General features: G+C 39.0%; 1 protein-coding gene across 3 annotated transcripts in view; it reads left to right on the top strand.

Moving 5' to 3' along the window:
* Window positions 1-12,726, top strand: part of LOC106613488 (E3 ubiquitin-protein ligase RNF13) — a 93,212-nt gene that overhangs the window by 1,131 nt on the left and 79,355 nt on the right. The window lies entirely within an intron of this gene.

Raw genomic sequence — 12,726 nt, 5'->3', positions numbered from 1 at the left:
TTATTCCCTCTCTGTTGGAGCAATATTTAAAAATCCCCTTGCCCCAGATTCTAATTGTTTTCGTCCTCACCAAGTTCCTGATTACGCAGGCATGCACTACTAGTGAGGGAAATGAAAAATGGCAGAAGCATCTAAAACATTGACTTTCTCAGCATGGAAGTACGCCCATTACTTAGATTTGGTAGGACAAAGTGACAAGAATATTATTGTAAACTGTGCCCAGGTGAGAAACTCCTTGAAACGCTACTTCCAATCTCTTGAAGCACCTGTAAAGGCAACACGCCAACACATAACTTATAGGGAAAGACCCCTGAGATCTGACCACTGCTGCTGAAGATGATTGTAGGTCTACCTCATCCAAACAGTCAAGGCTTGATTTTAATCTTTCAGTAGGACAGGCTGTAACCCTTGGAGAGCTGAACAAGCTTGTAACTGGGTATGTAGTAGAGGAAATGCTGCCCTTATCCATGGTAATTTAAGCTATTTGTGTTGGTGTATATGCCTAGATAATTTTGACATTGTTTAAATTGAGGATACGCAATGTTTTGGAGTGTAACGCAAAAGTTATATAACGAGAAGTGTATCAAACTACTTTTCCCAGGGAGTAATATGTAAAGCAATTCGTTATTGTTGAAAGAAGTAATGAGTAATAGGAATTATAAACTGGGTGGTTCGAGCCCAGAATGCTGATTGGCTGACAGCTGTGGTATATCAGACCGTATACCACAGGTATGACACAACATTTATTTTTAATGTTCTGTTTACGTTGGTAACCAGTTGATAATAGCAATAAGGCACCTCGGGGGGCTTTGTGATATATTGCCAATATACCACAGCTCATGGCTGTGTCCAGGCACTCCTCGTTGCATCGTTCATAAGAACAGCCCTTAGCTGTGGTAAATTGGCCCTATACCACACCTCCTCGGGCCTTATTGCTTAAATATATAACGCTTTTTGTATACATGATAGCATATTTCATGGCCATTAATTACTATTTATTGCACGACTGCTATTTTCATGCTAGCAGTCGTGCATGTCACAGTCACACAGTACAGTAGCAGCATAATTTGGTAAACTACAACAAGATAATAGATTTCAGGCATTCAGAGCGTACATTGTTTTCTGCATTTTGTCTTATTTTACTGTTAAATTATCCTGTCATTGTTATACATAGATGCCAGTTTTGTAAATTTTACATTTATCTCAGGTGGGCTTAAAGGGTACAGTAGTACCAAAAACACTACCTCTATACAGAATGTAAATGTCAATAAAGAAGCATTGTTCAATAGGATCAATACTAACTTTGCATTCTATTTTAGTCTATACTGTGTATTTAAAACTCAAACCATTGGTTTTCATATATTTTATCAGTCAACTTTGTTATTCTGACTTTTTTCACCATAAATCACTGTTGTTCTAGTTAAGCCCAGTATGCACCTATTAAGCCTGGTTTGCATTAAAACACATGGAGATAGTGTGTTGATATCCCTAATATTCAATGAACCTGAGCGTAAATATGTTTTTTTTTGTTCAGATTTAAATTGATTAAAACACAAGAACTGCAGTTATATTATGCATCTAGCCATTTACCAAGATTAGAAACAAATAAGCCCGATGAATAGCAATGATAAGTTTATTTGAATAGCTTCAGGGGAGATTAATATAAATCAAATTTTACATAAATGTCAGTTTATACATTTTAACATTTTGGAAATTAATTTAAATAGATTATTTAAGAGGTCGGCTTATTTGTAACACCCATGGGATAAAAGGAAAGACAAAGTACGAAAGGCAGGGCCGGAAGTTATTTATAAGACTTCATACTAAGTCTTTTCTCAATACTCTTTTGTTGAAGATGTTAAATGTTTATCTTGGTCTGATGTGTATAAGGAGCAGAATCCAGATGCATGGAGTATTTCTAAAATTATTCTTGCCAATTGTTGACAAACAGTCTCTTAAAACCTGTTGGGGATAGGGGGCAGTATTTGCACGGCCGGATAAAAAACGTACCCGATTTAATCTGGTTACTACTCCTGCGCAGTAACTAGAATATGCATATAATTGTTTGATTTGGATAGAAAACACCCTAAAGTTTCTAAAACTGTTTGAATGGTGTCTGTGAGTATAACAGAACTCATTTGGCAGGCCAAAACCTGACAAGATTCCAAACAGGAAGCGCTCTCTCTGACCATTTCATGGCCTTCTTGATCATCTCTAACCAAAACAGTGGATCTCTGGCATGACGTGACATTTTCTAACGCTCCCATAGGCTCTCAGAAGGCGCCAGAAAGCTGAATGGTGGCTTTGCAGGCCCTGGCTGAAAAACATTAGCGCATTTTGTAAGTGGTCGATCTGAGAACAATGAGACTGGGGCGCACGTGCCCGAGCTGACACCATGTTTACTTTCTCTCTCTTTGAACGAAAACAACCACTCCCGGTCGGAATATTATCGCTTTTTTACGAGAAAAAATGGCATAAAAATAGATTTTAAACAGCGGTTGACATGCTTCGAAGTACGGTAATGGAATATTTAGAATTTTTTTGTCACGAAACGCGTCGGGCGCGTCACCCTTATTTACCCTTCGGATAGTGTCTTGAACGCACGAACAAAACGCCGCTATTTGGATATAACTATGGATTATTTGGGACCAAACCAACATTTGTTATTGAAGTAGAAGTCCTGGGAGTGCATTCTGACGAAGAACACCAAAGGTAATCAAACTTTTCTAATAGTAAATCGGAGTTTGGTGAGTACCACACTTTGTGGGTGTCAAAATAGCTAGCCTGTGATGGCTGGGCTATCTACTCAGAATATTGCAAAATGTGCTTTCACCGAAAAGCTATTTTAAAATCGGACATAGCGAGTGCATATAGGAGTTCTGTATCTATAATTCTTAAAATAATTGTTATGCTTTTTGTGAATGTTTATCGTGAGTAATTTAGTAAATTCACCTGAAGTGTTCGGTGGGAATGCTAGTCACATGCTAGTCACATGCTAATGTAAAAAGCTGTTTTTTGATATAAATATGAACTTGATTGAACAAAACATGCATGTATTGTATAACATAATGTCCTAGGTGTGTCATCTGATGAAGATCATCAAAGGTTAGTGCAGCATTTAGCTGTGGTTTGGGTTTATGTGACATTATATGCTAGCTTGAAAAATGGGTGTCTGATTATTTCTGGCTGGGTACTCTGCTGACATAATCTAATGTTTTGCTTTCGTTGTAAAGCCTTTTTGAAATCGGACAGTGTGGTTAGATTAACGAGAGTCTTATCTTTAAAATGGTGTAAAATAGTCATATGTTTGAGAAATTGAAGTAATAGCATTTCTAAGGTATTTGAATATCGCGCCACGGGATTACACTGGCTGTTGAGTAGGTGGGACACAAGCGTCCCACCTAGCCCATAGAGGTTAACTTCTATGGGCTACGTGGGACGCTAGCGTATTTCACAGCCAGTGAAATATCAGGGCGGCAAATTCAAAAACAACAAAATGTCATATTTCAACTTTCTCAAACATACAACTATTTTACACCATTTTAAAGATACACTTCTCCTTGATGTAACCACATTGTCCGATTTCAAAAAGGCTTTACAGCGAAAGCAAAACATTAGATTATGTTAGGAGAGTACATAGACAAAAATAATCACACAGCCATTTTCCAAGCAAGGACATGTGTCAATAAAACCCAAAACACAGCTAAATGAAGCACTAACCTTTGACGATTTTCATCAGATGACACTCCTAGGACATTATGTTACACAATACATGTATGTTTTGTTCGATAAAGTTCATATTTATATCCAAAAACAGCATTTTACATTGGCGCGTGATGTTCAGAAAATGTATTCCCACCATAACGTCGGGTGAATGTGCACATTAATTTTCAAAAATACTCATCATAAACGTTGACAAAATATATAACAATTATTTAAAGAATTATAGATAGACTACTCCTGGATGCAACCACTTTGTCAGATTTTAAAATAGCTTTACGGAGAAAGCACATTTTTCAATATTCTGAGTACATAGCTCAGCCATCACAGAGAGCTATACAGACACCCGCCAAGTTCGGAGCAACCGAAACTCAGAATTAGTATTAGAAATATTCTCTTACCTTTGCTGATCTTCGTCAGAATGCACTCCCAGGACTGCTACTTCCACAAGAAATGTTGTTTTTGTTCGAAATAATACATATTTATGTCCAAATACCTCTGTTTGTTTGTGCGTTCAGAGCACTATCCAAAGGCATAACGCGCGAGCGCGGTATCAGAGATTCAAAGTCAAAATGTTGCATTACCGTACTTAGAAGCATGTCAAACGCTGTTTAAAATCAATCTTTATGGTATTTTTAACGTAAAATTGCGATAATAGTCCAACCGGACAATAGCGTATTCATTCAAGGAGAAAAAGAAGGAACGGCCCGCTCGCGTGACTGCGCATATCCAATCCCTTTGTCCACAGGCAGTCCACTCAGTAACTGAGCTCCTATTATCTGCCCAGTAACAGGATAAGGCTGAAACAACTTTTTGAAGGCTTTTGACAGCCAATGGAAGCCTTAGGAAGTGCAACGTAACCCCACAGATACTGTAGTTTCGAAAGGGACTAGAAAGAACTACAATTCTCAGATCCGCCACTTCCTGGTTGACTTTTTCTCAGGTCTTTGCCTGCCATATGAGTTGTGTTATACTCACAGACACCATTCAAACAGTTTTAGAAACTTCAGAGTGTTTCCTATCCAAATCTACTAATAATATGCATATTCTAGTTTCTGGGCCAGAGTAGTAACCTGTTTAAATTGGGTACGCTTTTCATCCGGCCGTGAAAATACTGCCCCCTAGCCCAGACAGGTTAACAGGTGCATAACTGTGAGAACTGTTAGAGCCCCCTGGATCGATGATGAATTGAAAAATTGTATGGTTCAAAGAAATTATGCTAAAAATGTGGTAAACAAGTCAGGTTGCTTAGCTGATTGTTTGAAATACTGTCAATTGAGAAATGTTGTGAAAAGACTTTGGAGCATCTTAAATGATATTATGGGTAGAATACCCAATTAATCTCCATCGTTCATTAAAGTTAATGGGTCATTTAGAACAAAACCTTTTGATATAACTAAAATCTCAATGATTATTTCACAGGTAAAGTAGACAAACTGAGAAGTGAAATGACAATATTGAACTGTGAACCATCATATTTGTGTATTGAAGATCTAATAATGAAAGAGAGGGATTGTGTTGAATTTGGGCAAGTTTGTGTGGAACAGCTGGAAAAACTATTGTTATCCATCAGTAATGTACAGTAAGCTACCAGGTATAGACAACCTAGATGGGAAACTATTGAGAATGGTAGCAGACTATTGCCACCCCTATTTGCCATGCATTTAACTAACATCTAAAGGCGTGGAAGGAAGCTGAAATAATTTCACTATCTAAAAATAGTAAAGCACCCTTTTCTGTCTCTAACAGCTAACCAACCAGTTTGCTGCCTGTTCTTAGTAAATTGATGGAGGAAGTTGTGTTTTAAAAAATGCAGTGCTATTTTTCAAAGAAGTTAACTACTGACTTTCATCGTGCATATAGGGAAGGGCTCTCAACTTGTACTGCACTGACTCAGATGACTGATGATTGGCTAAATAAATGGTTAATAAGATGATACCAGTTGCTCAGGAGGGAAAGGGGAAGTCAGATGTGTGGAAGACATTTAATGTAGTTATGGAAACTACTGGGGATCAAGAAAAAGGAAGGCAAGTGCTGCATGACTATTGTGTGCCAAACAGGTGCTGTTAGTTTACACAATATTTTTTGGGGACCATTTGGAACAGTTGCCAATGACACTAAATCAATTATAAGTGTACCAGAGAGTCTGTTATATTGAAAATATATAAATCCATTACAGCAAAGACTTTAAAAAAGTTCCATGCATTTGTGAATTGCCGTTCTAGTTATTGTTTAGGCTAATTTTCCAAAGCTCTTTGTTATTTCATTTTAAAACTAAAATGCTGGATTGCATTTTAAAGCATGAATGACTTGTATGCTGTGTGATGACATGAACGAATGATTGACTGATTGATTTATACAGTAGCCTATATATTGAAATCTAGACCTAAGTTACGGTATTAAGACTAAACAGGACACGCTCTTAGGCCTACAGCTCGATGGTGGTTATACAAGGCTACTACTATAATAGTTATACAGTTGCCATGGCGCCCTAGTTGCAGCCTAAGCACAGAGCTCCTGTAAATGTGTACATATTTAGATATTTTAAGTGTTTTTAATTGTTTTTTAATGAGCTATTTTGTTTTTGATAACATTGAGGTTTTATTGCATTTCGCTGGCGTTTTTGAGCCATGTATTTTAACTGACAGGTTAACACATTGAGGCTTGGCTAGCTTCATTAGGGTAGGGGCCACTATTTTCACCTCTGGATGAAAAGCGTGCCCAAAGTAAACTGCCTGTTACTCAGGCCCAGAAGCTAGGGTATGCACATAATTGGTAGATTTGGATAGAAAACACAAAAATTTCCAAAACTGTTCAAATAATCTCTATGAGTATAACAGAACTGATATGGCAGGTGAAAACCTGAGAAAAATCCATCCAGGAAGTGGGATTTTTTTATGTTTGTAGTTTTCTATTGAATGCCATTACAGTATCCATTGACTTAGGACTCAAATTGCACTTCCTATGGCTTCCACTAGATGTCAACAGTCTTTAGAAATTGTTTCAGGCTTGTATTCTGTAAAATGAGGGAGTAAGACCAGTCTGAATGAGTGGCCACTTCAGTGTCCCAGAGGTTTTTCATGCGCACGACCGAGAGCACGCCTTTCTTGTTTTCCTTTTTATATTGACGAAGCTATTGTCCGGTTGAAATGTTATTGATTATTATGACTAAAAACAACCTGAGGATTGATTATAAACATCGTTTGACATGTTTCTACGAACTTTACTGATACTTTTCGGATTTTTCGTCTGTCTGTTGTGACTGCCTTTGAGCCTGTGGATTACTGAACAAAACGTGCGGACAAAATTGAGGTTATTGGATATAAAGAGGGACTTTATCGAACAAAACGAACATTTATTGAGTAAATGGGAGTCTTGTGAGTGCAACCATATGAAGATCATCAAAGGTAAGTGATTTCATTTTATCACTATTTCTGACTTGTGTAACTCCTCTACTTGGCTGGTAACTGTTTGTAATGATTTGTCTGCTGGGCGCTGTTCTCAGATAATCGCATGGAATGCTTTCGCCGTAAAGCCTTTTTGAAATCTGACACCGTGGTTGGATTAACAAGAAGTTAATCTTTAAACCGATGTATAACACTTGAATATTTTATGAATTTTTATAATGATTATTTCTGTTTTTGAATTTGGCGCTCTGCAATTTCACTGGATGTTGGCCAGGTGGGACGGTAGCGTCCCACACCCCCTAGAGAGGCTAGCTAGCTTTTGTTTAAAAAATGCATCTGCACAGTACAATCTTTTTGGTTTCACTTGGCTGACAATTCCTGATCCTTTGAGAACATAATTTGAGGAGTCTCTCATGCTGCCAAACATACTGTACCCTCGTAAAACTGACTATCCTACCGATCCTTGACTTCGGCGATGTCATTTACAAAATAGCCTCCAACACTCTACTCAGACTGCATCCAATTTGCTATCACAGTGCCATCCGTTTTGTCACCAAAGCCCCATATACTACCCACCACTGCGACCTGTATGCTCTCGTTGGCTGGCCCTCGCTTCATATTCATCGCCAAACCCACTGGCTCCAGGTCATCTATAAGTCTTTGCTAGGTAAAGCCCCGCCTTATCTCAGCTCACTGGTCACCATAGCAGCACCCACCCGTTGCACTCGCTCCAGTATATGTCACTAGTCACCCCCTAAGCCAATTCCTCCTTTGGCCGCCTTTCCTTCCAGTTCTCTGCTGCCAATGACTTGAACGAACTGCAAAAATCACTGAAGCTGGAGACCCATATCTCCCTCACTAACTTTAAGCACCAGCTGTCAGAGCAGCTCACAGATTACTGCACCTGTACATAGCCCATCTGTAAATAGCCCATCCAACTACCTCATCCCCATACTATTATTTATTTTCCTTTTCACCCCAGTATCTCTACTTGCACACTCATCTTCTGCACATCTATCACTCCAGTGTTTAATTGCTATATTGTAATTATTTTGCCACTATGGCCTATTTTATTTTACATTTGGTACCCATTAAATCAAATCCAGACTTTTTAGAAATATTTTATAATTTAAAAGTCTAGCTCCCTCCAGTAACCATAAACACCACTGTTGGATCGTTATATTCTGCACCATTTTAACTGGCAGTTTTATTCTGTAGTTTTAGTCAGAAATGTCACCTTCTGTGAGAACTATGAAGTAAATGAAAATACAGTTAAGCACACTCTTGCAACTTGTCTTATGAGTAACTTATTAGCTTGATATAACTCTGAAGTGCTTACATACATAAAAACAGTTTAGCCAGAGATATAACAGTCTCAGATTAAACACATGAATAAAGGAAAATACCTCATTGGCTGCTTATTACAGAAGGGAGGAAATCAAAAACATCACACTTATTCCTGGCATGAATTCACGCGTCATCCTTAATTATTATAACGTTACCATCCGTGGGATTGGGACAGCGTGGGATTGCCTTCACTCCAAAAGTGTGTTGCTACGATAATAATCCCCGTTACAACAGTTCTTAGTCACGTAGTTCCGCTTGACTTACCATTTCCCCCGCATAGTGAACATGTAAACAAAAAACAACGACAGACTGACAGGTTATTTGTCAGTTACAAAATGTAAAGTCGTACAACTTTACATGAGAGATACATTTTCCATTTTAGCTTCACTTTTCCTACAAAAATAGGGCAGTATATGTTAGAAATGTCTAATCCTTCCAATTGTTACATGACTGTTCAGAAGCTACAGAATATAACGATCCAATAGGCTGAATTAAGAAAGGTGTCGTTAAATTATTTGCTCCATCACACAAACACATACAAGTACACACACCAACAGAATAAAGAATGTTTATTCAAATGGTCATTCATTGATAGAAAAGCTAAAACCAACTACATTAATGTGAGACGTACTCTGGCAGTGTGCAGTATTAATGACCAGTAAGCTCAGACAATATCCATAATGACTATAGAAAGTACGAACACTTCAAGACCCTACGGTCAGATGTCTTTTCCTAAAGGCGGCATGGTAAGAAATGGAATTGAAGTTTCTTGGTGTGTAGGAATTATAAATAGTGTTGTTGTGGACACTAACACACACACACACACACACACACACACACATTTACCAAAGCTGTGATACTGTACTTATGTTACTCAGTTCAGGTAGCATTCAATGTCCTGTGTTTGTGTTAACCATGGCAGCCAGCATTGCAAATAAAGAGATTCGTAGAAAGATAATCAAACTCTTTCTGTGGATCCTTTCCCCTTAAAGTAATTTCCATGTCAGCCAGGCCAATCTTTTAATATAAACACAATTTATTTCACGCTTTAGTTGAGCAAAATAAGTAGTGTTGCTTGGTTGACAAGACAATTGAAAGAGTGCCTGAGTCATGCAGAAAAATATCAATGCTTTATCCTGAAGTGAGAACAAGTTGTTGTTTCCCTCACTGCTACCTACAGTATGGCTGCTAGTCAGAAATGCTAAAGCCTAACAGTAAATTAATAGTGACATTCACTGCAATTATAAACCTGTCTCCAGTATAAAGCTACATACACAGACAGACCCACTGTGGATCTTTGTCAAATAATTCTGTATGAAAGGCATCCCAGGTCTGTTTTGTCAACGAGCACAATTGTGACCCTTTTCAGGAAACTAGGCGTATGTTGCGGTCACTACTTCACAGGAGAGCCATTTGAACGTAAACTTATTTTTATTTATCAAAATAGTTTTTTGGGCCAGAAATGCCTTCTCGAACATGTGAACTTTCATATGCCCTAATAACAAACTTGAATGCCATCTGTAAATATGAATAAATTATGAATAAATTATGAGCCTAGTTAATTTAGCCACAGAAAAAGATGGCAACCTTCCCGCTAGCCATGATTGGCTGAGATAATGAGTGGGATGGACATGCCAAGAGATGAGTTTGGATTTGTCTGCCATATAGCACGATTCTATTTGAGCTGGTCAGTATGTGTAGGTAATCCTGTCTAATGCGACTTTAAGTTTTACTACACAATAAAAAAACATTTTAACAAAAGACTCCTATGTAAGTGTCCATTTCAATAGAATGTCACTGCAAAACCTGTTTCAGAGCACTCTCGTCTGAGTGGGCCAGAGTGCAGAATAACTGATTAATTTACGAATGCTCAACCCCCGCTGAATATGGCTGGTGTCAGTAAACGTCGGCATAAAAGCATAATTAAATTGTTGCCAGGGGCACAGTTACAGTCACCAACACCCTGGATAACATAAAAACAGCCTAACAAGCTCTGCTAGGGTGAGTAAAATGGTCAGAGTTTGGGTGGGGGCTAAAGCTTAAGATGATTTTCATGGCATTGCACACGGTCAGTGTGAACCAGAGTGACTTGACACAACAACGGCGGGCAAAGCAAGCTGTACCAACAAAACGGAAACGACACAGGACGTCTTATTTAATGAAAGGCGTTGCAGTCTGCCGTGATGTTCATCCATATATACAGGTAAGAGTCTAGCTACAGTTTCAGATATGTTTCTAATTTTGTCAAAGTTGTTTTCATTTCAAGTTAAAGCTTACTGTTAGCAAGCTAGCTGACGTTAGATGGCTAGCTCGCTAGCTAACATTCCGTTTATGATCTGTGTGTAGTAATGTTATCTCAGAATGCCATTTCGCATTACTAGTTATAGCCTAATCTTAGCTAGCTAACTAGCTAACATTGAATCTATTTGGTTAACCTTTAGCTAGCTATGACAATCGGTTTGTATTGCTAGTACTCTATGGATTAGGATTATGGTTCATTGTTTAGCTTGCATGTCTAAACAAAAGACTCCACTTCGCCAGATGATTACATGACCCATCAAGTTAGCCAGGTGTGACTGACGGTGATTACGGCTATCTATTGTATAATAATGCCAAAATATTTGTATCTGGAATTTGTCTTTCAGCATCAGTAGAACACGACTGACTCTCCTCCACCAGTCATACAAGGAGAATGGTCTAATGCCTCCCATCAAAAAGAGAGCTGGTCCAAGCAAGCACAGGTTACACCTGAAGCATGAGGACTTGCAGTGAGTGGTGAACTTCATCAACAACTACGCAGAGGATAATGCAATAGTATTACCAGGATGCCACCCAGGACACAAACGGTGGAAAGCTGCCGCCATCCCATGTGACAAAAGCAGCGACGTGGCGTCTCTACACGGAATCGATGACAACACTTGGTATGTAAAAGCATAAACAACACATTTTGATTATTTAATTTACCTCCAACATGATTGGCACTACTTTTATTGATCTCACATAATTTTTTTTTGTTATTTCCCGTTTTACAGCTTCGGTGCTCTGGAGCCTTGTGTTGTCACCAAGGAGCATTCGGACTCCGTCGGGAACAGGTTTCAGCTACTGCGCAACGCTGACGTCCTTCCTCCCATAGATGGTCTGCCTGCACAAGCACCACCTGGACTGGACACAGCTAGACAAACGTATCTTTTTGAGAAGATCAGGGAGTTTTGTGACAAAGAGGCTATTGACATCACATGCCCTGCGCCAAAGTCAAGGGCAGGACAGAATCGGGCTCTCCGAATATAGATTCCCTTGTTCATGCGGGGTTCGGACGGATTCCCAGCCATCAGCACTATTTGCAGTGCCTCTATTCAAATGACTGTGATAAGAAGAATGGCGCCGGAGAGGATGGTTAATGTTTTACGTGCTCCTAACCAACTGTGTTATTTTGTTCGTCTTTTTGCATTGTTTGTAACTTATTATTTTACTTATTTTGTACATAATGTTTCTGCTACCATTTCTTATGACTGAAAATAACTTCTGGACATCAAAACAGCGATTACTCACCACAAACTGGTAGAAGCTTTATCCTTTAACGAGTCCGACGAGAATGAAATACTTCTCTCCCGGGAATAGGCCCAAATCCCCTTCATTTGCGTGAAGAGAAGGGAAAAAAGGGGGCGGAGGTCGGGCTGCCTTCTGAGAATTCGTAGGCGAGAGAGTAAACCCCCACTACCATCTGTTCTATTGCCCAACGTGCAATCATTGGAAAATAAAATCGATGACCTACGAGCAAGATTAAACTACCAACGGGACATTAAAAACTGTATTATCTTATGTTTCACCGAGTCGTGGCTGAACGACGACATGAACAACATGCAGCTGGTGGGTTTTAGACTGTATCGGCAGGATAGAACAGCGGCCTCTGGTAAGACAAGGGGTGGGGGTCTATGTATTTGTAAACAACAGCTGGTTCACAATATCTATATTCACGGTATCTCATGATAAGCTGTAGACCACACTATCTACCAAGAGAGTTTTCATCTGTATTTTTCGTAGCTGTCTACATACCACCACAGACCAATGCTGGCACTAAGACCACACTCAATGAGCTGTATACCGCCATAAGCAAACAGGAAAACGCTCAGCCAGAGGCAGCACTTCTAGTGGCCGGGGACTTTAATGCAGGGAAACTTAAATCCGTTTCACCAAATTTCCACCAGCATGTTAAATGTGCAAACACAGGAAAACAACTCTAGACCACCTATAC

Source organism: Salmo salar, chromosome 10, assembly GCF_965601325.2.
Source record: "Salmo salar chromosome 10, fSalSal1, whole genome shotgun sequence".
Classification (NCBI taxonomy): domain Eukaryota; kingdom Metazoa; phylum Chordata; class Actinopteri; order Salmoniformes; family Salmonidae; genus Salmo; species Salmo salar.
This window is presented reverse-complemented; position numbering and strand designations above follow the sequence as displayed.